The sequence below is a fragment of the Sarcophilus harrisii genome, chromosome 2, assembly GCF_902635505.1.
Source record: "Sarcophilus harrisii chromosome 2, mSarHar1.11, whole genome shotgun sequence".
Lineage (NCBI taxonomy): Eukaryota > Metazoa > Chordata > Mammalia > Dasyuromorphia > Dasyuridae > Sarcophilus > Sarcophilus harrisii.
The window spans coordinates 449,060,570-449,087,873 of record NC_045427.1 but is presented as its reverse complement, the minus strand read 5'-3'; the positions used below and the strand labels follow the sequence as shown (position 1 = coordinate 449,087,873).

The 27,304-nt window shown below is 34.4% G+C and overlaps 1 protein-coding gene across 2 annotated transcripts in view; it reads left to right on the top strand.

Annotated features, from left to right (window-relative positions):
- Nucleotides 1-27,304, top strand: part of SCAI (suppressor of cancer cell invasion) — a 197,040-nt gene that overhangs the window by 49,689 nt on the left and 120,047 nt on the right. The gene's annotated exons all lie outside the window — the stretch shown is intronic.

Here is a 27,304-nt window from a genome sequence, read left to right as displayed (position 1 = left end):
ATAACTTCCATCATATTTTGGGTTGTTATTCCCCTCTAACCTCCTTCTTCCCCCACCTTTCTTGCCAGATACACTCTAGTGGCCCTAATAATATTCCTTCATAAGATCATAATGGAAAGTATTAGGCAGCTTTTTAGTGTAGCAAATATATAGCTCTGATTACAAAAGTGTTGAGAATACTTTGTCAAATTAGGTTTTTGTAAACTTCAATTTAAAATACTCCTGTGCCTGGTAAATTAGATTGTTTCATTTTCATTAAGTTTCTGAGAGTAAGTCAGTGACATAAAAATATACATTTGGAACAAGTGGAACAAGTAGATTCTGTTGTCAAAAGATAGCCTTTTGAAATGTGAATTTTGTATCATGCCCAATTTCTGGTTTCTTAGTGCCTCCTGAACTTGTTAAGTTACAGTGATTACTTTATGATTACTTTGGAAATTGATTTGACAAAAAATATTTTTTTCTTAAAGTGGTTCAAAGTAGTCCTTTTATTTCTGAGAATCAGAATACATGCACAAATTATAATAGAATGGAGTGTCACTTTTTATTCACACTAAAATATTCTATACTGGTTCATATTTGTTATAATCATAACAACTAGAAAGCATTCTAAATTGATTTCTTAAAAGTTGGTTTTATTAGAAGAGACTTGCAATTTTACTTATAGAAAGAACTAAGTACTTTTGTAAGCTGATACATATTTGTTTAGTCCTTGAATGTGCTGAAACAAAAAAGTTGCCTCAAATTTGCAATCTTCTATATGTCGTGCCCATGAAAGTGTTTGACATTTGAGTGTTCATTGAAAATAATATCTTTGCAGGGCAGCTAGGTGGCACTGTGGTTAGAGCACCAGTCCTGAAGTCAAGAGGTCTTGTGTAATGTTCTTCTTGGTTTGGTTTCTTTGGGGTCTCTGGGAGCAGCCTTCATTTCAGTTCAGTAATTACCACAAGTACAGCCAGGTTTTAAAGTCCAAATCCTTTATTATCTCTTTCCAAGTCTTGTCTCCTTTCCTGGGGCCTGGTTAGCTTTCTTAGAGGCCTATTAAGTTATATTCTGCCAGCTTCTTGAGGTCCTTCTGGCTGAGTTTGTCCAAGCTTGTATGCTCTTTTGTCATAGGTGTGAATCTTGTGGAACTATATTAAGTACGGGTAGTAAACTAGAGAACTGTTAAGCACCATGCTAAATAATCATTGTCTCTATTAATTCCACTGACTTAGCACCTTGTAAGAATCCTTTGTTTCAAGTTCAGACTTCTGGCCCATAACAGAATTAAGTTCAAATCTGGTCTCAGACACTTAACACTTCCTAGCTATGTGACCCTGGGCAAGTCACTTAAACCCAATTGTGTCAGCAAACAAAATAATAATAATAATAATAATAATAATAATATCTTTGAAAATTGTTGTTATCAAATATAGAATTCTTTTGAAATATTAAGTCCAATAGATATTCAATTTATAAATTGTATCAATTGGAAATTAAACCCTTTAACTCCAAATATTTGTACATATACATATACATTATACCATACTGTCTGGATGGTTTTTGAAGATGAGAATATTTTTATTGGTATATGTAAAACAAAAGTAACCTTATTTTTCATAGTCTTTGTTGGTTGTTTCTGGGTATGTGATTCAGTATGTTTGGTCTTTATGGCTATCCATGGTTTGATTTTGACTATCTTGTAATATGTAATTATGCCTGATTATTATTGCCTATGAAAACTTTCAGTTAAGAATGACTGATTGTTGTCCTTCCTTCTCAAAGAGGACCAAAATGACATCCCTTTGTTAGAGTTAAGTTATAGTGTTTCCCACAGTGGCTGATCAGACCAGTATGAGCTCAGAATGCTCAGCCACAGGTCAGACAGGAATGGGAACATTTGGACTAGCTTCTCTAACTTTAGGCATTTCACATTTCTTCTGGGCTGGTTCCATTCTGCTTTGCTCACAGAGCCCAGTGTCTCTCTGATGAGGGCATGCCATGCTGGGCAGTTTTGTGCCAGTGTCTCCTATGTCATACAATAGATTCCAAAGTTCTTAAGAGAGACCTTGAGAGTGTCCTTGAATCACTTTTTCTGACATCGTGTGAGCGCTTGCCCTGTGTGAGTCCTCCATAAAATAACATTTTTTGGAAAGCGCATATTTGGCATTGAAATATTAGATTATTATTAAATATTAAATATTAGAAAGCGCATATTTGGCATATTTGGTCAGTCTGGCGGAGCTGTGCTCTCTGCAGCAGAATTAGAATGCATGGCACTTTAATTTGAGAAAGAACCTCAGGAACTTATCCTGCCGGGTGATCGTCAGAATCTTCCTAGGACAATTCTAATAGAAGACATTCCCGGCATGGCGTTAGTAGATGGTCCAGGTTTCACAGGCATATGACAATGAGGTCAGCACAACTGCCCTGTAGATCTTCAGTTTGGTATCAGTCTAATACCTCTCTCACACTTTCCTTCTGAGCCTCCCAGACACAGAGCCAACTCTGGCAATGCATATGTCAGTCTCATGATCAATGTGGATATCCCTGTAAAGTATCCTGCCAAGGTAAGGGACAGTATGTGAGTCAAGGCACTCAGTTGTGAAACAATTTCACAAAATTGTTAAAAGCAACCAAGTATAGTGGAAAGTGTTTTCAGAAGACCTAAGCTTGCATACTGGCTCTATAAATTTCAAATTCCATTCTGGCAATGGCTTATTTCTATCATTTGTCTATCACCATGTGTCTTTTCATTTATAAAAGAAAATACTTTGTAAACTGTGAATCATATAAAAGTAAGTTTCAGAAACCATTACAATGCCCAACACTTGAGAGTGGCACACAATAAATATTGTTGAGTTGGTTCAAAAGAACCTAATTTCTTTTGTCCATTTGCTTATCTTGTATTCACTCAACTACTTTTTGAGTTTGTAATGTATGTAAATTGTGCTTGATGCTATGGAATTGTGATTTTTGTTTTACTCAAGTAGGTTTACTGTTCTAGGCCAAACCTTCAGAGGCAATTTTTCTTCTCAGATAGTATACGTTAAATTTAGGTAACTTCCACATTGAATTTTCCATAGCCCTTCCAGCATGTGTTATTTTCTCTTTTTGTGAGCTCTGTCAATCTGACATCCTTACTTTTTTGTATCAAAAGCTATATTTGTACACAATGCTTGGTATAGAGTTGGTGTTTAATATATGTTTATTATTTTATTTTTTCCTAGTTTCTCATCAGTAACTATCTGCAGGACCTATTAAGTCTTAGAAATTTTAAATTCAACACATCCAACATTCAACAAACATGTCAGCTCATTATCTTTTCTCCCAAATCTTCCTCTCTTTTGAATTTCTCTGTTTCTTTCTAGGGTACCACCATCTTTGTATCCAAGATTTGTAATCTAGGTGTTATCCTCAAATCCTTATCTTCTGAGCCCTGAAGTCAAGAAGAACTGAGTTCAAATGTGACCTCAGATATGTAACACTTACTAGTGGGGCGACCCTGGGCAAATCACTTAATCCCAATTGCCTCAGCCAATTTCCTTAGTCAATTATAACTGCTTCATTTCTGACTTCCCACCAAGGGATGCACATACCAACCAGAGAATACTGACTCCGTCACTAGTTCAGCTCAGAGTATCCTAGAACCTCCATTACATGTAAACCCTTAAATTCGCTGATCTATTTGTAGGGCACCATTTGCCCTGCTTTTACTCTCCAAGGTCCATGGGGCTTGCTTTTCCCCCTGATATTGTACCTGAATATTTCTTAGCCTTTCTATCTGTCATGAAATTAACATTCCTTCTTTATATGTTGTTTCTGCTAATCAGAATGTGAATTTCTTGAGAAAAGCAATTTGTCATTTTGCTTTTCTTGAACTTAGGATAGTGATTGGGACATAGTAATCTCTTTTACTTTCTTATTCATTCCTGTCTCTAATCTGCTCTTCATATGGCTGCTGAAATAATATTTCCAAAATACAGTTCTACTCAATACAGTTGTCTGCTCAAAAATCTTTAGTGATTCACTTTATACTCTTATTAACCTCTTACAATAAGGATCCAACACACTTTTCCTGTTATTTTTTTTTTTTTTTACTCTTTTTTGCGTGTAATTCATTACTATCAAAACTAGATTTCTATCTTTTCCTCAAGTTTTTGGCTTTCAGAGGTGGGGTTTGTCTATTCAGAGTGAAATTTCATTGTCATATGTCGGGTAGTCATATAAGTTCAGGTTTCCAGGTTGCCAGCCCCAGCTCTCTCTATCACACTACATTAGGCTACCTGCCTTTGTCATTCTTATTGGTAGGCATATATTTTTAATTTCTGAATTTAACAAACATTAAATAAAAGGAGTATTTCCATATGCATTTTAGAACAGGAAAAAAAAGGGGAGGTTGTAGATGAAACTATGAATTCCTATTATGTATAGCTTGATTTTCTTTTTAGATATATAATAAACCTGGATTACTTATCATCCAAAAGGAGGAGGTATTCTCTACCTTCCTTGCCTTTCTGGTTTCTTTTTTTGCTCAATCTAGCATTTGTTGTCCTGAAGCCAAATTTAAAATAGAAGAATCACTATCTTATAACATTTCAAAAATTGATTGCAATTGACTTCTGTATCCATTTCCTGTTGCCTCCTATCTATTTTCCAATTTCACATTTCCCAGAAAAATACACACTTTTATAATATCTTAGAGAATATTCAGTGAATGGAATTAGGATTAAAAGAAAGATTTCACCTTGGAAAGATCTGAAAAAATTCTACTTTCCTTTTCCCTGTCTTCATTTATGTATTCCTAATACATTGGAATGGTCTTGTAGGAGGACACATTCCTGTGTTCCATTGTCACAAGAAGTTGGTAAAATCGGAGAAAACCTCTCAGCAGCTTTTACTCTGGCTCCAGTCTCTTGGATGGGGATTAGGGAAGAGGAAGAGATAGTAATTGACATGTACCAGGCAGATAAGAGCACCACTATCACCTTGACCGCTGCTTGCCCTGACATGCAGTCAAGACAGTCCAAAAGCCCAGAGAATAGCATCTCTAGATCACTGGTCATGTTTGCAACCTAGTATCCAACCAAGGGAACAGACCTGGTGAAGCCATAACTTGGCAACCCTTGTCTCTTCAAGAGCCATGGCTACTGAGTATGCAGAAAAGAAAAATCTCATCAAAGCCCTTGGCACTCTCAAAGCTCTGTGTCAGAAATTGGTATGGTTTTATCAATGGAAATGTCACTTGGTAAGATGCATTGCCATCTGCTTGACTGTTGCACTCTAAGTACTACTGGGCTTTTCCATCTGTTTTACAGTTAAAATTTCTTGAATGTGTTCTTTGTCATTATAACTTTATACTCCCCAGAGCTTTAGTAGAGTGCTTTGTACCAAGTAAGTGCTTAATAAATGCTTATTCATTTGGAAGACAATTAGGTCAAGAATCATCGTGTATATATATCTGAGGCAGGATTCTTTATATTAGCCCCAACCTTGCCTAACCCTCTCTTCCCTCCAAGCTTGGGCTCAGCTGTCTCTGTCTCTCTCTCTCTCTCTCTCTCTCTCTCTCTCTCTCTCTCTTTAATTATAAAGTGCTTTACCCCTTATTATATAAATGTTAGCTATTATAAATTTTCCGATTGGTCTTTGGTGAGTGTCTCTGGGCATTAGAAGATGCTGATATATGAATGTCTTAAGTCAGGGATTGGAGACTGTTCTCCAGGGGCTAATTTCTGTGGCAGGCTTCAAGCTCACCGCCCTTGTGGTTTTTTTCCTTGCAAGTCCAATGTTTTCTTTATTTTCTTAATTTTAAATGCTTTGTTCAAGGCAACAACTAACTTTCCTTTTATGTTAACAGTTCTAGACAATTCTTTTTCCAGTGGTACAAAGATAAGGGAATATTGAGGAAAACAGCATCTAAGCAAGTGTTAAATAAGAATGCTCTTTCTCTAAGGATTAGGTCACATTAATCTATCTCTTCTTAGCTCCTAGCAGAGTTCTTTGTAAATTTTTAAACACAACCTATTTTTCTTTAATGTAAAATTTCTGATGAGTGAGCTCCTTCTACTCATGTAGATCTGAACCTGACCTTCAATTTGTAGCCTTAAAACTCCTTTGGGTGCACCAAGAGATTAAGTGACTTTCCCAGAGTCATATAGCTGGTATGTATAAAATATAAGACATGAACTCAGATCTTTCTCAATTTGAGGTTTGGTACCTATTGGGTAGCTAATAAATATTTATGCATTTGAATGCAGTTTCTTGCATGGAAAATAAATCAGATATGGGCAATGAAATGTAATGTATAAATGCTTAGCATTTTAGAGGACTCAGCAGAAAAAATCAGGAGAACTTTGAGCAAATAATTTTTCTGGGCCTTATTTCCCTGCTAAGCAGCATAATAAACATTGAATTAATTGGTCACTTCCATTTGAAAAAAAAAATAAATATAAAAAAAATAATTTTTATTACAAACTTGATCAACATTATCAACAAACTACTTTTCAGATAAGCTACAAAGAAGGCATCAAAAAATATAATGAACTACAAGTCATTTACAGCTTGAGTATTTTAAAATAATTTAACATCTTAATATTTTACAAGGTATAATTTGATTGTGAACTAAAACAATTTTAAAATTATTTGTTATATATATATATATATATATATATATTTTTTATTTAATAGCCTTTAATTTACAGGATATATACATGGGTAACTTTACAGCATTAACAATTGCCAAACCTCTTGTTCCAATTTTTCACCTCTTACCCCCCCCCACCCCCTCCCCTAGATGGCAGGATGACCAGTAGATGTTAAATATATTAAAATATAACTTAGATACACAATAAGTATATATGACCAAAACATTATTTTGCTGTACAAAAAGAATCAGACTCTGAATTATTGTACAATTAGCTTGTGAAGGAAATCAAAGATGCAGCTGTGCATAAATATAGGGACTGGGAATTCAATGTAATGGTTTTTAGTCATCTCCCAGAGTTCTTTTTCTGGGTATAGTTAGTTCAGTTCATTACTGCTCCATTAGAAATGATTTGGTTGATCTTGTTGCTGAGGATGGCCTGATCCATCAGAACTGGTCATCATCTAGTATTGTTGTTGAAGTATATAATGATCTCCTGGTCCTGCTCATTTCACTCAGCATCAGTTCGTGTAAGTCTCTCCAGGCCTTTCTGAAATCATCCTGTTGGTCATTTCTTACAGAACAGTAATATTCCATAATTTTCATATATTTGTTATATTTTAACATCATTACTTTTTGTCTATTCTCTAAATGTATTTGCATTTAACTAAATAAAATTTGGTATCTTAGGAGAGAGAGAGGGGATAAACTGCAGTAGAGAATCTTAATTTAGGATTCATAAATCCCCAAGATGTCCATGGATAGTTTTCAGGGGTTCTCTGAATTTGGATGCAGATACATAAATAGAAACACACACACACACACAACATAGATAGAAACACACACACACACACACTTATACATATACGTATCTATTTATATATATTTTTATTTTCAGTCATTTCTTTGATTTCTAGAGTCAGCTATTTGGTGCAATGAATAGAAGACAGGTTCTGAGGTCAGGAGGATGGGAATTCAAATTTAGCCTCAGATACTTGTTAGCTGTGTGACATTAGGCAATTCACTTAACTCCCAATTGTCTCCAAAAAAAAAAAAACAAAAAAAAACAGAAATTAATCTTTGATTTTCTTTCTAATGTTATTTATTTTGTTCTTTTAAAAATTATTTTCTTATTCTGAGAAGAGGTTCATAAGCTTCATTAGACTGCCAGAGGGGTCCATGACTTAAAAGAATTTCAGAAGCCCTTAATTAGAGATATAGAACCAGAAATTCATTCTTAGATATGGGCAGTATTTGTTAAGTTTGTTGCAAGGGGGAATTTCTACTTGAAGAAAAAGGAAAGATGGTCCCTTCCAGACTTTATATTTTTAATGCAATTTTGACTTTTAGCTGGTAATCAGAGGAGAGTTCTAGTTTAAGTGGTTGAATTGAATTTGAATTAGATACAAATATTGCTGCCAGAAATTTTTATCAGACTTATTGAGGTAGTAGCCCAAGAGAAGTACTATTCATGGTTACAGCCTGATAAGGAACAACCCAAGACAAATTTGGCTGTCTGATCTCCAGGAAGTCCTAAGTCAGCAGTTCTGCAGTTTCAATGACATCATCATCTTAGCACATTTTGACCCCCAGGTGGACAGTTAGCACCAGGAACAGATGGAGCCCTTTAAAAGCAAGGAATTTTCTTTCCTATCTGTGGAAATGTGAAAAACACACCACACCTTTCACATTATAAGCCTGACTTAAAACAGTTTCTAGTTAATTTGTACTCAGATTTGGAAAGTACTAATTAATTATACCTTTAGTTTACTTTTTGTTATAGGACAAATGTCTGTGTAAACTATCTTTTTTGGGAGCTCACTTAGTAGTATATTTTATTTTTTCAAATTATGTGTAAAGATAGTTTTCAACATTTGTAAGATTGTGATTTCCATTTTTTTGTCCTTCCTTTCTTCCCTTCCCAAGACAGCAAGTACTCTTGATATAGATTTTACATGTATATTCATATTAAACATATTTCCACATTAGTCATATTGTGAAAGAAAAAAAAATAACAAAAGTGAAAACAGTATGCTTCAGTCTGTATTCAGACTCCATTGTTCTTTTTCTGGATGTGGATATCATTTTCCAACATGAGTCTTTTGGAATTGTCTTAAATCATTGTATTGCTGAGAAGAGCTAACTCTATCAAAATTGATCATTGCAAAATGCTAAAAATACCTTTATTTTTTTGCTGAGATAATTGAGGTTAAGTGACTTACCCAGGGTCACACAGCTAGGAAATGTTAAGTGTTTGAGATCAAATTTGAACTCAGGTCTTCCTGACTTCAGGATTAGTGCTCTATCTATTGTGCTACCTAGCTGCTCCTAAAATACCTTTTTAAAAAGTTTAACTTAGAATATTGGAAAATTGATTTCCTCTTATTTCATAAATAAATCAAAATAGAGCAAAGACATAGAGATTTTATCTTATATTTTAAAATCCTGTTTATGTGCCTGTTTCAGTGTATAAGTATAGTTATATACTTATACTCAACTTTCAAGTAAGTGATAAGAAGTATTGTCCTCATTTCATAGATTAGAAAAGAGGCTCAGAGAAATTAAATAACTCATTCATGATCATTCAGCTCAGTTAACATCAGAGTTGTAATTTGACCCCAGGCCTTCTGATTCTACTGGACTGATATACTACTTTGTTATAAATAAGTCACCAAACATGTATTAAACTTCTTTTGTGTACATAGCCTTATGCTAGCTGCTGAGAATCCAACAACTGAAATGAAGTATTCCATAAGTCAAGAAATTACTAACAATGCAATTTTTTTCATTTCCTATCCCCCAGCCCCTGTTGACACTCCTTTGCCAGTATGGATACATAAATCCAATTGGCAGAGAAATCAGAGATAGAAGATATCTTTACAAAATCCTTATTGTTGCTATTCATTTGTGGTTCTGGAAGTATCAGTATGTTTAAAGAATGCATTCAGCAAAATGAATGCACAGATAAACAGACTGATGCCCTCAGAGGGCTAAAGTGACATAGATGAGCGTAATAATAAGCAGCTTGGTGCAGTGAAAAAATTATCCAAGGTTATAGTTGTTAAAAGGGTAAACTATGAAGGGGGACCCAAGATGGTGGAGTAGTAGGAAGCAGTAATGCTGAGCTTCCTATCTAATTCTCCTCCAAACAGAGATAAACTTAATCTTGATGGGGAAATCTAGAAAAAATCATAGTCATTTAACCAACTCATATTGGCTTAGGGAGATAGAAAGATCTGCAAATACTGGGGATAGGATCAGGTGCATGTATACCATTTGTGCCTGCCAGTGCTCAGAGAGAGGCTTTACACCAGGGCAAGAGTAGATTCCAGATTCATAGCAGACAACCTCAGAGACAGGTGCCAAAAGGCAGCTTTGTTGCTTAATACTTTGTTTGAGATCATAGATCCAGGACAGATTGAGATGAGACTGGTACCCAGGAGTGATGTTCCTTAGTAGGGAGGCTCTGGAGGAGTGTATGGAGAAAGGAGGGAGTTTAGAAGCAAATAGTAGTGATATGTAGCTTAGACATTAGGAAGTACAGGATCTCAGTTCCAGCATTCAAGTGTCCCAAAGAATAACCAGAGGAGGAATCCTAGACCAAAGGAGAACCTACAATTCTGTCACTAAAGTAAAAGAAATTTGCATGTGACTGACAGAGCCTTAATCCAGCAGCAATCTACCCTTGCTTAATCCCAACCTCAGATCAGCATCTAGACTTTGCCCTAAATCAGGCCACTTCAGGAGCACTGAAAGCTTGGAAGTCCCTAGCCCAAGGTATTGCTGAGATCCTGAAATAATACAACTCTCAATACTCCAAGAAGGTGACAGCAGGACCAACCCAGACCTTTCATCCAGAAGTGCCAGCCAAAAAAAATAAACAATAACATCAAATCCAAAGTCAGTAAGTAGGGGCAAGAATGGGCAAACACAAAAAGAATCCTCCCCAAAAAAGATATTATGGTGGCAGATACATTTAAGATACAAATCCAGAAGAAGGGAATGATTTCAAAACAGTTTACAAGGAAAGTCTCAGAAAAAATCGCCACTAAGTCACAAACAATTAGAAATCTTGGAATAGATGAAACAACAGTTAAAAAAAAGTAAAATAAAAATAAAAACAATGAAGAGCATGAGTAAAAAATTGAAAAAGAAATAAGCACTTTGGAAGAAAGAATTCAAAAGGGAATCAATAGTTTGGTATAAAAAGTACAAAAGTACTCAAACAACAAACCTTGAATATCACAATGAATCAAATGGAAACCATTACACAAAACAGAAGAGATATTAAAGTAAGAAGACTGAAAAGAAGAAGAAAACATGATATGATACCTCATAGCAAAAACATTTCACCTGGAAAATGGACTGAGGAGAAAAAAATTAAGAATAATTGGACTATCTGAATATCACAGCCTAGACAACTTGTTTCAAGAAATCTGAAAACTTCCCAGAACTCTTAGAACCTGAGGACAAAGTAAAAGTAGAAAGAATCCACCAGACAAATTCTCAGGAAGATGACAACCAGAATCCAGAGCTTCCAGGTCAAAGAAAAAATAATGCAAACAGCCAGAAAGGAAAAATAGTCAGGATCATACCGTATTTAGCATCTACCATTCTAAAAGAGCATAGAACTTGGGAGTACAATATTTCAGAAAGTTAAAAATATGAACTTATAGTCAGCAATTTCCAGAAAAACTGAGATTGTTGTTACAAGGGGGGAAATGGATCTTAATGAAATAGAGGACTTCTAGATATTCCTGATGAAAAGACAAGAAATTCATAAAAACTTTGAAATTCAGAGTAGTAACATATTGTTGTTCATTCATGTTTAATTTTAAAGGGACTAAACAAAAATAAACTGCTATTATTTTTTTAAAAAATGAGATTATATATATATATATATATCCCTCTGAAACCTATCATCATCATAAGTTGGAGAGGGAATCTACTTAGAAAAGGCCTGAGAGTGGGTTCTGAGACAAGGCCTGAGAGTGGATTCTGTTATATTTTGATGATCTTAATTAAGGAATGGAAAGAATGAGGAAGAAAAATACATTGGGCATGAAACAAGCAAAAGGAAGATAGCCAAAACTATGTCATGTAGATATATGCCCAAGTAGTCATCTATATAGATAAGGAGGAACGAATTAGGGAAGCAGCTGACACTTCATTGTCACTCTTATTTGGACTGACTTAGAAGAGAAAGAAGATACACACAAATACACAGACACACACACAGGCACAGAAATGCCTTTTTTGTTATACATAACATAATAATGTTAAACATATTTCCACCTTTAATCATGTTGTAAAAGAAGAAGCAGAATAAAAAAGAAAAACCATGAGAAAGAAGAAATAAAAGAAAATAGTAAGCTTCAGTTCATATTCAGATTCCACAGTTCTTTCTCTGGATGTGAGCATTTTCCATCATAAGTCTTTTGGAATTGTCTTAGATCATTGTATTACTAAATTGTATCACTAAATCCCATCACAGTTGATCATCACATATTGTTGCTATTACTGTGTACAGTGTTCTGATTCTGTTCACTTTACTCAGCATCAATTCCTGTAAGTCTGTCCAGGTTTTTCTGAAATCTGCTTGCTCATCATTTCTTTTTCTCAATAGTATTTTATTTTTCCTAATACATGTAAAGATAGTTTTCAACATTCATTTTGATAAGACTTTTTTGTTCCAAAATTTTCCCCTTCCTTTACCTCCCATCTCCTCAACACAGTGAGCTGTCTAGTATAGATTAAATATGGACAGCCCTTTAAAACATACTTATATATTTATCATGTTATACAAGAAAAATCAAATCAAAAGGGAAAAAACATAAGAAAGAAAAAATCCAAACAAATAAAAAATGGTGAAAATACTATACTTTGATCCACATTTGGTCTTCATAATTCTCTCTCTAGATGTGGGTGGTATTTTCCATCCCAAGTCTATTTTGGAGTTGTCCTGGATCACCACATCATTGAGAAGAGTTAAGTCTATTATAGTTGATCATCATATAAATTGTCTCTTGATGAGAGTGAAAGAAGAAAGTGTAAAAGCTGTCTTGAAGCTTAATAAAAAAAAAAAAGCAAACTTAGCATGGCAAGTGATCTCATCACTTGCTGGCAAATAGAAGGAGAAGGAGTGAAAGCAGTGTCAGGTTTTTATATTCTTGGTCTTAAAGATCACTGTAAATGGTGGCTGTTATAGCCATGAAATTTAAAAAATGCATATCTTTCTCTCCCTTCTTTTCCTTTCTTTCCCCCCTTCCTCCTCAAGTTTCATCCTTCTTCTCTTCAACTAGTCCTGTTGATTAGTTTGTTATTCAGTATACATACCTTGTTTCCATTTCTTTGTTTTTTTGTTTGATATTTCTCATCAACAATTGAAATTATTTTATTTTCTTCCATATTTTTATACTGTGTAAATGTTATAGTAGATAGGTGGTCCCAGAATCTGGAAAACTTTTCTATATGTTTGCTATCATATATTTGCTGTGTGACCCTGAGCATATCCCATTGGCAACACTACATATGTTTCAGTTTCAAGTATTTCCTTGTCTAACTATAAGGAATTCCTCCTTATAATCTCTAGTCCTTTTTGATTTTAGCTCTATAATCCAGGTGGAGTTTAATCTTGTATATAGTGTTTCTTTTCCATTTTTTCCCTTTTGGTACATTGCTAATTTCCCCAAATATATGTATTTTATTGCATCTGTGGTTTATTGTTTTAAGTTCTTATTAAAGAACAATTGTTCTGCCTACTCTAGTCTTGAAAGTTGAAAGTTCCAGAGTCAAACACATAAAATGGATCAGAGGTTAACACTTGAACCTAGGTTCATCCTGATTCTAAGACTATCTATGTCCCCTATATGCTGCTGTTTTTCATACTTATTAATGAATCCTCTCCCTGAGTTTCTGTTTTCTATAAGATTATCAAATCCCAATGCTATTTGGTTTGCTTGTCTTTGACACTTATTACCCAAGTGATCTTGGGGAAGTCATTTAAGCTCCTGGGGCTGAATTACCAATGGGACCTTGGCCCAATTAAAGAATCTCTTTGAATTTCTGTAAAATGAGAGAGTTGGATTAGATGTCTTCTCAGATTCTTTCTACCTCTAACCTTTTTAACCTATATCCTTTCATTTCCATCTTATTTAAAAATGGTGCAGCCTTTGAAACATTGGGCTTGTTGGACTTTGTGACATATGTTAGTAGATATTGCCCTAATCCCATTTTCCTTGAAATTGTTACACGATTTTACCAGCAATTTTTGCTCTCAGTTTTATTGAATAATAAATAGTTGTATGCATTTCATTATAAATTTTATTTATGTAATCCTTTTAGTATTTTGATTAGTATTTTTTAAAATTACTAGATTAATCTGGATATTATACCATCTCAATCTGGTTAGTTTATGAATATTCAGTATTTAGATTTTCCTATCTAAATATTTTCTAGTATTTGCATATATCTTATATCTCTCTGGGTAAGTTACTTTCCAGATATTTAATGCATTTTGTTTTCAGTATTTCCTTTTCTAATAGATTTCCTTGATTTTTGTAGCATATAGAAATATTGATAATTTCTGTGGATTTTTTAACTTTGTTGAAGCCATAATCTCCATTGATTTCTTTTTTTGATTTTCTTCATTTTTCTGTGTTAACTTTCATGTCATTTGCAAATTATCAAGATTTTTTTTTTTTTTACTGTTTTTTGTCTATTGTTTTATTCCTTTAATTCCTTTTTTTTTTTTTTTTTTTTTGGAGGGGGAAGGGAATTGCTTTCTAATATTGAGTAATGCTTTCAGTCTTCTGTCCTTCTTTTGACCCTCTTTGACTGTGACTAGGGTAAGTCATTTAATCTCCCAGTGCTTCAGGTAACTATATCCTTTAAAGACTCATTTTTCTAAGTCAGGGAAACTCTGTTTTGGAAGGAGTTTTCCATAACAGTAAATTCATAGGTCTGGATTTAAAAAATCTTGTGTATTTATGTTAATGCTTCATGTTTTTCCTTCCCCTTTGAACTTATTATTATACTCTTGATTTTTTTGGAATCAAGTGAGTCATAAAAAAGACTGCTTTAGTTTTAGATTGTCTTTCCTTTAGTACATTGCCTAGTATGTATTAAGTTTTTAATAACTACTATTTGTTTTACTGACCAACCTTACTGAATTAAATTGTTGTGAGATTACTAAAATCAAAATGTTACATGATCTACAACAATTATCTCAGAAGATAAAATTTTGTAGGTGACCTGAAAGACACTAGAAAGATATATGTGATGGGAATAACTAAGTAGATTGCAGTCTTCTGAGGTTAAATTTCACATGAGAAATCAAAGACGTTTGGGATTTGGCACTGGGTTAGTAATTTTGTGAGAGGTAACAGATGGAGTGCTAGAGTTGTCTACTGGTATTTATAGAATGTTGAAAGAACCAGAGAAACTCCTCCAATGCATAGATTATCTATAGAAGAGTTATAGAAAGACAGGAATACATTGCACAGAATTTGAAAATGGAGTTTTTAACTGGATCAGATGAAGAGATATATATTGTTGAATGCACAGATCCTTTGAAGCATTCAAAAATATTGTAATACTGAGTGCTGTGATCCAGTTAGCATTCAGCCACTGCTTTGTGACTGAATTCTCAAAGATTATGTTGACAGAAGAGTATTATTAGCAGATGCCAGGAGGAAGGCCATAAGAAAGCAGTCTTTAAGTCAACTTTTTCTACTGTAGGAAGACTTTTAATTGTCAACCAGGCAGCTCACAAGGATAGACTTTTGTTGAAAAGTTCATCAACTGAAGTTTGAACCATGGTGCAATATGTAGCAAATATGGAATGTGGAAGGATTTTAATCTACCTTAGTAGAGAGTCATATAAATTATTCTAAAGGTCATTCCCACCAACTGCTAGTCAGTTCCTCAACCAGAATGAGCTAGCTAGCCTAACTGAAGCAGTAAGGTACCTTGAAGAAGGGATAGGAGGTAGTATGTGCCAAATCATTCACCACCTTGACCACTATGGCCCTTCAGACCCAGACCCATGACCCTGAATCTTCAAGTCCTGTGACTTTACCCATTATTCTGAGAAGCAATTGCTCCTGCAAATGCTACAGTTGATGTGGTGTAACTCCTAGAGAGGAGGTAGCAAGAACCCTAAGACCACCTGTTCTTGGGAGTTCTGTTGTTCCACAGACTTTGCTGGCTATCAGATGACAATCTGTTGGTCAGTGATAATAAAGTTTCTGAGACAATAATGAGGTGCATACCTCAACTCCATCTCTAAGATCACTCTCCAGCTTCACCTTTAAGCCATAAAATTAGCATATCAGTGACATGAAGTACCTCCTCTCTCTTAACTTTTTCCTATAAATTTATCTCTTGCTCCTGCTTCTTTGCCAACTTCTTTTGGAACTTAGCCTACTATTAGCAGCATAAAAAATCTTTGCCCCTTAACTTGGAGACAAATTGAATTTGCAAATTCTTTTACCATACCTGCCACATGGACCTGGGGATCCTGATATTGTTGCTATCTTAAGCCACAATTATTGAAATCCCTGAAAATCAAGTTATTCTCTCTAATACTTTGGCACTGTCAAATAACTCAACATAAGAAACCAAAATTATTTTATCAGTGGGAATGACATTTAAAAGAAGAGACATTGTCACCCATTTTGTTACTGCCCTCTAAGTATTATGGGACTTTTCCATCAGATTTGCAGTTGAAACTTTCCATATTGTTATTCCTCCTAGAATGTGAAACTTGAGAGCAGGTACTATTTTATTTTTCTATTTGTATTCCCAAAGTTTATAGTAAGAGCTTAATAAAATCTCCTACCCAGTTTATTCCTACAGTCTTATTACATCTTTCCCTTTTACCCCATACCCATGTACTCCTTAATTAGTTAATTATTTCCCCCAGGTACATTAAAAATTTTTTTTACATTTGTTTTTAAACCTTTTGAATTCCAGATTCTCTCATCTCCATCTTCAGGCCACATTAAGAAATCACATGTAAAGTAATGAAAAAAAAAACACTTCCATAAAGTCCCATGTAAATGTGCTCTTTAATCCAATGTCATTGGCCTTCTTGCTGTTTTGGAACAAGATACTCCTCCTCTTGGCTCCAAGTATGTTTTCTGGATGTCCCTCATGTCGGGAATGCTCTCCTCCCTCATCTCTTCCTTCTGGCTTCCTTGACTTCTTTCAAATCCCAACAAAAATCCTACCTTTTTTCAGGCAGCCTTTGTCAGCTCCTCTTAATTCTATTGTCTTCTTTGAATTATTTCAAATATATCTGCCATATAGCTTGTTTGTACAGAGTTGTTTCATGTTGTTTCTTCTATTAGTTTGTGTGCTGCTGGAGAATAGGAATTGTCTTTTTTTTCCTTTGGCTGAGGCAATCAGGGTTAAGTGACTTGCCCAGGGTCACACAGCTAGAATGTGTTAAGTGTCTGAGAACAGATTGGAACTCAGATCCTCCTGACTTCAGAGCTTTCCACTGCATCACCTAGTTGCCCCAGAGGAACTGTCTTTTAACTTTTTTTTTTTAATATCCCCCTAGTACTCAGTACAATACCTGTCATATAGAAAACACTTAATAAAAGCTTATTGAATTACTTATAAGTAGTTTTCATTCTAATGGGAGAACCAACATGTAATAACTATGGATAAAAGAAAATATGGAATATAATCTTAAAGGGTAGGTTCCGGGAGGGGAGGGGAATCAGGAAAGACCTACTACAAAGATTAAATTTGAGCTATTTTAAGGGCAACATAGGAAGCCAAGAGGTGGTGGAAGTGAAGAGAGAGTGTTATGTGAATTGAGATGGAGTTCATGGAGACAGATAGATTATAAGAGGACTAGACGTGTAGGAAAAATTCGAATTTTTTTTTAAGTGTTTTTTTTTTAAGTGTAAATCCTGGCAGTAAAATGGAACCAGTAGATCTCATTGAAGAGGGGTGTGACATGGTCAGACTTATGCTTTAGGAAAGATACTTTGGTAGCTGAGTGGATATGGACTGGAATGGGGAGAGACTTTAGGGAGATCAGCCAGAAGGCTATTGCAGTCATCCGGGCATGTGGTGATGAGGATCTACATGAGGTTGGTGCAATATCAGAGGATATAAAGGGGATCATGTGAAAGAAGTTATAAAAGTGGAATTGATTGGACTTGACAACTGTGGGAAGTAAGAGTGAGGAATCAAAAATGACAGAGATTGTGACCCTAGGTGAATGGGGAGATTTTGTCAATGGAGGGAAGAGAATGAATTCTATTTGAGCCTTGTTAAGTTTGAAATAGGTTTGGGACATCCAGTTTGAAATGCCTAAAAGGCAATTGATGATGAGAGATACTGAAGAGAGAAGTTAGGGCTAGAAAAATAGCTATATGAAGCATTGGCAAAAAAAAAAAAAAAAAAAAATGGTAATTTAACTAATGGGATCTGAGAAGATCACCAAGAGAGATAGAATAGTGGGAGAAGAGGAGAAAAAAATGGTAATTTAACTAATGGGATCTGAGAAGATCACCAAGAGAGATAGAATAGTGGGAGAAGAGGAGAGAACTAACCTTAGGTTAGGGGGCGTGACTGGCATAAAGAGTCTTCAAGGGAGATTGCAAAGAAGCAAGTAGGAGGAGAATCAGAAGAGAATAATGTCATATGAAAACTGAGGAAGAAAGTGTCTCCAGGAGCAGATTTGCCAATGCTAGAGGCTACAGGGAGTTCAAGAAGGATGAGAAGGACTTAGAAAAAGCCCATTAGATTTGGCAATTAAGAAATCAGTGATGACTGTGTAGAGACTAGATCCACTTGAATGATGACACATTTATTGAATTCATTGAGAAAGGAATGGTAATTATTGTCTCATAATATCCCTGAGAGGTGCATGCTGTTTTTAACCTCCATTTTACAGATGAGGAAACTGAGGCAAGCAGAGGCTAAGTGCTTTGCCCAGGGTCACACAGGAAGTTAAGAAATGTCTGCATCTGGATTTGAGCTCAAGTGTTCCTGACTCCAAACCTAATGCTTTTCCCACTGTTACCTTGTTCCACCTTGTTACCTCAAGGAACTTTAAAGGTCATGTAGTCCCAAACTTCTTAAACTATGAGTCATTACCCTGAATCTGAATGTGGGGGTCGAGAAAATTTGACAGTGATAAAAGGTATTATATATTCCACCAAGATTTAATTCTTTATGTAAAAATAAATAAGCACAACCATCTCATTAATATGTAGATCTGTTTATCTTTAATAAATGGTAAAATTATATGTATACCAAAAAATTGTTTTAAAATAAATTTCTTTATGATTTATTATCAGTAAATGCTTGATTTGTATACCTATTTTGTATACCCGGGGACAACACAAAAATATTCCTGGGGGTTATTAGTGGAAAAATTTTAAGAAGCCTTCATCTAATATAGCCCCTATCCAAAACATAAAACACGCCTACAACATTTTTCACAACTGATCAATAAGTCCAGTTGTAGCTTGGCTATCTCTGGCTAAAGAGATGTTACTATTCCATTAAGGCCATTCTAAATAAGGACTGATATTAATTTAATTCCTTCTATGTGCAGAGTATCTTGCTACATATTGGAGATAATAGACTAAGCAGTTTAGACCATTATTAGATTAGTAGGAGTATAAAACATCAACCCAGTAATTGTGGTAGATAATGCTACAGGTTAAGTAAATTAGTGTGTTTCAAAATAAGAAGGCTTGGTTACCTCTGAGAGTGGAAGATAACTTGGTGGGTAGGAAGGAACAGGATCTAAATAAGGTTTCCTGAAGGAGAGGGCCAGAAAGTCTGATTTGAAAATCAGCAGGTTAGGAGGAGTGGAGATATTTTAGTTACAAAGACATTGAGGTAAGGTAACTCATTTCATAAAGACAGAGAGCAGTCTATTTTGGAATGTTAAAAACATGGAGGAGAATATGAGAAAAGGCAAGACATTTTAGAAAAGGCTTTGAATGATGAACATAGAGAAATGCATTTTATTCTAATGACAACAGGGAGTTATTTCAAATTATTGCTAAATAAAAAATCATAGGAGAAAATTGTAAGACTTTTGATGGTTCTTTGACTAAGTGAAGAAGTTGATCTTTGTCCAGTAATATGTTCTCGTGTCATCCAAGTTCGGTGTAAAAATCCTTAAGGATATGTACTTTTTTTTTTTTTTTTTAATGACTTTGAATTCTCAATGCTTAAGGCAGAGAAATCTCAGGTTACCTTCCATAGAGCCTACTTTGTATCTGTCACTAAATCGACACTGTGGTCACGTATAATTCGACAGGCCTGACTTGCCTCCACTCTTGTTCCAGACAGGCACTATTTGTGGTCATCTATAGCTCTATAATCCCTGCCTTGCTCCTTCTAGTACACCCTCCATACAACATTTCTTTTCTATTTTCCAGCCATATGTAATTCCTTGATGACCTTGAACACCACTGAGGAAGAACCCTATGGATAATGATAACCTATTGGAACTCTTTTTTTAATGATTAATATACTTCCACCCTCTTATAATCTATCCATTCCATCCCAGTGGTAGTATGTACAGTGGATACAGCATTAGACTTGGATTTCAGGAATAAGCAAATTTAAATCTGGTCTCACACTTAGTTTGTGTGGAATCCTGGATTTTTCTGTATGCCTCAGTTTCTTCATTTGTAAAATAGAAAATAGTATCTACCTTGTAGGATTGTTGTAAGAATTACATGAAATAATATTTGTAATGTACTTTGTCAACTTTAAAGCACTATATAAATGTTTATTATTATTATTATTATTATCTTCATTGACTGTTTCCTTGTCCCCTCTCCACAAAAATTCTACTCTAAAGATATCTAGTCCTTCCATTATATTTTCTAGTAGGCTTTCTGGTAGAAACTGAATTTCATCTTAAACCTTTTCAATTTTGCTTCCACTGTCTTCTTGCTCTAAGATCTGGCTCCCTCCTGAAGATATAGCTTCTTGGTTACTGTTTCCAGGAATGAATTCATTTGATATCCAACTCAGAGCATTTCAGTGTATGTCCCCAATGTCTGTCCCAATTTCCCTTCATGTCCCTTCATCTTCATTGGCTTCTTAATATTGTCAGCTAAACACCAAATTTTAGCAAGAAGCCTTTCCCAGTTCTTAATATTAGTGCTTTCTTTATCACATTACCCCTAATTTATTTTGTATATGTTTGTAAGCAGTTAGGGGTGCAATGGATAGAGTACTGGACTTGAAATCAGGAAGATTCTTCTTCTTGAGATCAAATATAGCTTCAGACATTTATAACCTATGTTACAAGTGTTACAAACTGTGTGAATAAGCCACATAGCTTTGTTTGCCTCAGTTTCCTCATCTGTAAAAATGAGCTGGAGAAGGAAATAGCAAACTACTCCAGTATCTTTGTCAAAAAAACCCCAAAAATCCAAATTGGGGTTATGAAGAATTGAACATGACTGAAATGACTGAATGACAAAATATTTCTTTGTATCTTTTTTTTTAATGCTTTCTTGAAATGGAAGTTTGTCACATATTTTGACTCTTTACCTGACAGGCACATGACAATGTTTTGTTTTTGTTTTTTAGTTTCCTTTTTGTCTTTCTTTTTTTTCTATTTTGCTTTTCTTATTTTACATTCAGTTTTTGATAAATAAATATTAAAAAAAAGAAAAAAGAAAGATAGAAAAAGGAGACTTTTAAATTTTGATACAAATAATTCATTAGACTGGGAGATCAAACAATATGGGGAAACTGGTCTAAAGTCCTAATCAAAGAAGCCTATATATATATATATATATATATATATATACACATACATATATTACATATTTTAATTTTATTTTTTATTATACCTTTTTATATACAAAACATATGTATGGGTAATTTTTCAACATTGATCCTTGCAAAACCTTCTGTTTCAACTTTTCCCCTCTTTCTCCTCCCCCACCCTCCCAGATGGCAGGTACTCCCATATATGTTAAAGAATATGGTAAATACAATATACAACATATATATTTTAAAATGAATTACCACCAAAAGCAAATGTTTTGAATCTATTTTTTTGTATTTTTAATGGAGGAGTTACACAAAGGCACAGTTGAAATTTTCTTTATATGAATGACAGGATGTATTAGTGTCATCTATGAGATCATAACTCAGTTGGATTATACTTTGACAGCAATACAGTGTACTTTTCACTGCACCATATTGTCTCCCCACAAATCTGTGACCCTATTATCTTCATCAGAAAGTCCAAGGGGCAGCTAGGTGGTGCAGTGGATAGAGCACCAGTCCTGAAGTCAGGAGGACCCAAGTTCAAATTTGGACTCAGACACTTAACACTTCCTAGCTGTGTGACCCTGGGCAAGTCACTTAACCTCAATTGCCTCAGCAAAAAAAAGAGAAAAAGAAAATCTATCTAACATTTTGGAAACCACTTTCTTTTTGGTCTCTCCATGTTATGTGGGTACTAGCACGTTACATAGGTATCATCTCTTCTTCCTCACTCTCAATACATACTCTATCCACTTTTCGGTCATACCTCTTTTTGATGTTATCTTTTATCCTGCTTTTTGAATCTAACTTATTATTGCTTATAATACACAAAATGAAACCTTTTCACTTTCTATTTTTCTCTTTTGTGCTTTGTATACTTTGCTATTTTGATTTCTCTGAGATTGTTTATTTTCTGATTCACAGGCATGTTAGAAAATGTTGAGACTTGACTCTCTGAAGAGTTATAATACCAAGATTTTCTGATGACTGGACTGGCATTCTAACTTTACCTCTTCCCCAGAGACTTCTGTTTTGGAGCCTTTGTCACTTAGCATTGTTTGGCTTAGCTAGCAACCAAATGTTTCCCAAAGGGTGACAGACTTCTGCCACACATTCCCATGAGTGCTGCTATTCTGTAGGAAGCTGTGCTTGTAAAAGCACTTTTGGCTTTCATTCCATATGCCTAAATAGGCCAGCATCCAGGCAGCCATGCCCTTGAATGTAGTGAGTATCCTAAAGGGATCTGCTGAGATACATTAGCTTGTATCTGATATGACAGGGTTTGTCTATGTGAATAAAGAGTTTCTACGGACTGTGTAAGTGCTAGAGGACTCTGAAAGATTCTGAACAATTACACATGAAACATTATAGTTTAAGAAAAAAATTGAATGGTTTATTGATAACTTTTGTTTTCATGAAAAAAAAAAGCATCAGTTTTGAAAGTGTATATTTGTGTAATTGTTTAGTCTGTTTTGCCAATAAAGTACTCAGAAGTGTCATTGATGACAGGACAACTAATCCCCCAATCAAATACTACTTAAAGTTATGGATAGTTGGCAAAGATATAGGAAAAAAATTTCTGGCTGAAATATGAGCTGAAAAGTTATTGTCTGGGTCACTGTGGCTGAGAATAATGGCATTTTAAGAATCTTGCTTTCCAGAGAAAGAAAATCATGATGGAAAGAGAATGATACTAGACAGGAAGAAAGATGATCCTCTTTTCTCTCTTTAGTTTTGATTCCCTCTCTCTTCTACTTGATAATTTTGGAACCTGGGCTGTAGCATTTTTAACTATGCAGACACTGAAATAATTTGGATTGTGTGAATCATTAGGTTGCTTGAATTGAAGGGGAATATCCAGTATAATGGTACACTATAGCTTATTAGCATAGTGTGGTCATTCACTTCCACTAAGTGGAACCTTCAGAGAGGTAGTTCAGAGGAGCTTCTATTTAAGTAGATAGAAAATTTTGGACCCTCTATTTTAACATTTTGAAGACAAGAACTCTCCAGATAGAAAACAAGGTGGCAAATCACCCTCTTATATCATTCTTATTAAAACAAGAAAAACTTGAATCATCATAGGCTACCTAGGATATGCCAAAAAGCACTATAAAAGGATGAGCATAGTTCTAATTGAAGAAAAACAATTATTGTCACCTCAATGAAGGAAATTGGACAGTTCATATATTATAGGCAAAAAAGCTAATTTTTTTTTTTTTTACTAAGCATTAATAGATATATTGTCCAGGACCAGGAAAGTGATAGTTATACAATACTATACTTTAATTATACCACATCTGAAAGATTTTGTGAAGAGCACTAATTAGGTAGAAATTATCCAGACCAGACAAAGGAAACCAAGATAGTGAATGAATCAGGATCAAGATCAAGCCATATGAAGATTAGTTGATGGAAATGAAAATGTCTATTATAATGTCTATTATAGAAGACTTTTATAATGTCTATTATAAAAGATTCCTTAGCTGGTTTTGAGTATTTGAAAGTTTTTGTAGGAGAATAAAGACTGGTCCTCTAAGACAGAAGAAGAAGCAATCGATAGAAATTACACAGGAATAAGTAAAAACTTGATGCATAATTTCTACATAATTATAACTTATCCATATATGGAATGAGCTGTCTGAAGTAATAGATAGTGTGTTCCCCCTTACTGGAAGACTTCAAGGGAAAACTGGGTAACCTCTTGTTAAGAATATTTTTAAATGAATCCTTATTTAGGTATAAGTTGTACCAGATGGTTTCTGAATCACTCCTTTTGAACCTAGATTCTGTGAATTTGGAAAATTTCCCTTATGGAGAAGAACCTGAAATAAGAAAGTAAGCCTGTGTAAGAAAGTTTAATAGAGGGGGTACCACTGTAAAAAGTAACCTGATCAATAAGATCATTACTCTTTTGGAATATATTAGATTTTCTATCCCAATGTAGACTTTTATAATAAAAAATTAATATAATTCTTAAGTTCTTATTAAAAATTGAAATATATTTTAGGTAATTAACAGGCAATCACTTCCTGAAGTTCCCACCACTGGAAGTATTCTTCTAGGTGCCAGATGACTATTTTTTTTTAAATTTAGGATGAGGTTCCTATATCAACTAGGTAGTTGGATTAAATCACTTAAATAAAAAGTATATTTTTATTTTATTTTTCTTCTTAAATATAAAACAATATTTAACATTCTTTTTTTTTTAAATAATTTTACATTTCCTAATTCCTTCTCTCCCTGTTTAGCTTCCCTACTCCTTGAGAAGGTAAAAACTTTGATAGAAATTATCCATGTGCAGTCAGGCAAAACATAATTTCATATTAGTAATGTTGCAACGGAGAACACAGACCAAAAGAAGAAAAAGAAAAGAAAAAAATGGGAAAAATCCAAGAAAAATAAAGTTTTTTTAAAAAAGTATGCTTCAATCTGCATTCAGATTCCATCACTTATTTCTCTGGAGGTAGATAGCATTTTTCATCATAAGTCCTTTACAACTGTGTTAGATCATTATATGCTGAGAATAGCTAGATCATTCACAATTGGTCATTATATAATATTGTTGTAACTGTGTATAATGATCTTCTGCCTCAGCTCACTTCAATTTGCATCACTTTATAAAAAGCTTTGATTTTTTCTGAAAACTATCTGTTTATATCCTTTGACAATTTACTGAGGGAGTGATTTATATTATTATAAATTTGATTCCGTTCCCTATATCTTTGAAACTATCTGTTTATATCCTTTGACAATTTACTGAGGGAGTGATTTATATTATTATAAATTTGATTCCGTTCCCTATATCTTTGAAAAATGAGAACTTTATCAGAGAGACTTTCTGTAAAATTTTTTTCTCCAATTTTTTGCTTTCCTTCTAATCTTGACAACATTGGTTTTGGTGGTGCAAAGCCTTTGTTAATCTAATGTAAGCAAAATTATCCATTTTACATCCTATAAAGCCCTTAATCTTTTGGTTGGCCATAAATTATTACCTTAATCATAGATCTGATGGATAAACTATTCTATACTTATTTAATTTGCTTACAGCATCACCTTTTATGTCTAAATCATGTATGCAATTTGGTTTTATCTTGGTATGTGGTGTTAGATGTTGGTCTACACCTAATTTCTGCCAAACCTTTTTAACAGTTTCCCCAGCAAATTTTGTCAAATAGTAAGTCTTTGTGCCAAAAGCTTAGATCTTTGCATTTTTCAAACACTAGATTACTAGAGTCATTTAGTAAGATGTGTATTTAATCTATTATACTGATACCTTCAAGGCTTGTTGTTTATTGATTCAGCTGAGTTTACCCGGAAGTGTTTGCATTTCAACAAGGCAAAGCTTAGTCCTTAGGAGTTTATTCTTTAGTAAGTTCCTCTCTAAGGTTTCCTTAGTTCTGAGGGCCAAAATAATTACTACATTAGAGTTGAGTTACAGTGTGTCCAAATGTGGCTGATCAGAACAATACACATTCAGAATGCTGTGCCACAGGTGGGACACAAATAGTCCATATGAACATTTGGGTAGCTTCTCTAATTTTCTACATCTAGCATTTCCTTTGGGCTTATTCAATTCTGTTTTGCTCAGAGCACAGCATATCTTCTGATGAGGGCCTGTGCCAGTGTCTCCCATGTCATACAGTTGATTCTAAATTTTAAAGGAATCAGTTCTTCAAAACCTTTTGTACATTTTTTAGTGTCTCAGTCGCAGAGTAGCATCCCTGCCTGCCACAATAATCAGGCACCATTGTTAGGGCATCTTTGCAAGCCCATTCCTCACATATGGAGGTGAACAGTAAGATCCTTTACTGGCTGCTAAGACACCTAGGGGGTTATTGAATTCCCCCACTGCCTCCAGGGAGAAGAGAACCTGTGTCAGGGTTGTGACTACAGCCCTCAGTATATCCGCACCTGCAGCTTTGTTACTCACCTGTCTCCATGGCTTTGATATAGGCAGAAATGCTAAAACGGAATAGTGATGTCTCAATTTTGCGTAAAGTAGATTTCAGTGAGGCAGAGTTGTCTGAAGTCATCGGCCTCACACTTTCTTTTAAAGACCCCACTGTCCAGTGGTAGGACAGAATCAAGGCAACTGATGATGGTTTGAGATGCAGCAGGTGTCTTCCCGGTCTTACCAAGCTCCCAGTGCTGCACAACCATTGCTTTCAAGTTGTCTTAGAAAGACAACTGCATTTCCCTAACTTTTAATTATTTTTGCTGTTTAAAGTTCATTTTGAAGTCACATTTTAGAAAAATCCAGTATTTCTTGTCTTAGTATCCTATCTTCCCGAAAACTGTCATGACATTCTTAGGATTAGATTATTTAGTTTCCAATTAATTTTTAACCGATGTCTCTGTGACTCTTTATTGGATATAATTATTATTAATGTTATGATCTGAAAAGGACACATTTAATATTTCTGCTTTTCTGCATTTGTGAGGTTTTTATGTCCTAATATATAGTTAATTTTTGTGAAGGTGCCGTCTATAGCTGAGAAAAAGGAATATTCCTTTATCTCCCCATTGAGTTTTCTTACTTTTCTAAAATTCTATTCATCTCCTTAACTTTTTTTGTGTTTTTTTTTTTGTTTGTTTGTTTTATTTATCTAATTCTGAGAAAGTTGAATTCCCTACTAGCAGTTTTACTATTTTCCTGTACTTTTTTAACTTTAATAATTTGGATCCTATGCATATATGATTAATACTGTTATTACTTCATCATATTTACCTTTTAGCAAAATGCCATTTCCTTGCTAATCTCTTTTAATTAGATTTATTTTTGCTTTTGTTTTGTCTTACATCACGATTGTACTACTGTGTTTTTTCTTTTACTTCAGGTTGAAGCATAATAGATGCTGCTTTAATCCCTTATTTTTTCGTGTCTCTTTGTTTTGAGTT